Genomic DNA, 327 nt, shown 5'->3' on the forward strand with positions numbered 1-327 from the left:
GGAGTTCCGCTCAAAATTGTGTGTGCTTAATGAGCTATCTAGGCGGATGCGCTGGCAGTCATTGGAGTCTCTATAACTAAGCAAACCTTGTTGTTTTTTAATAAAGGCCTAATATGTTCGGAAATTTAGAGTTTTCCTTGATAAATTCTCAAAATTTTCATAAAAAATACGATGTGAGTTTTCCAGTTTAAAGAAACACCAGGGATTATTATGTACTTAACTATTGATATTATTCCTAATTAAGCATTGATGTTATACTTAACCTACATTTTCTTCATATATAACATAATTATATATATTTTATCCTCGAAAAGACCTTTTTCTAAT

Source organism: Rhagoletis pomonella, unplaced genomic scaffold (assembly GCF_013731165.1).
Source record: "Rhagoletis pomonella isolate Grant_MI unplaced genomic scaffold, Rhpom_1.0 Rhpom_scaffold_00006, whole genome shotgun sequence".
In the NCBI taxonomy this organism is placed as follows: Eukaryota; Metazoa; Arthropoda; class Insecta; order Diptera; family Tephritidae; genus Rhagoletis; species Rhagoletis pomonella.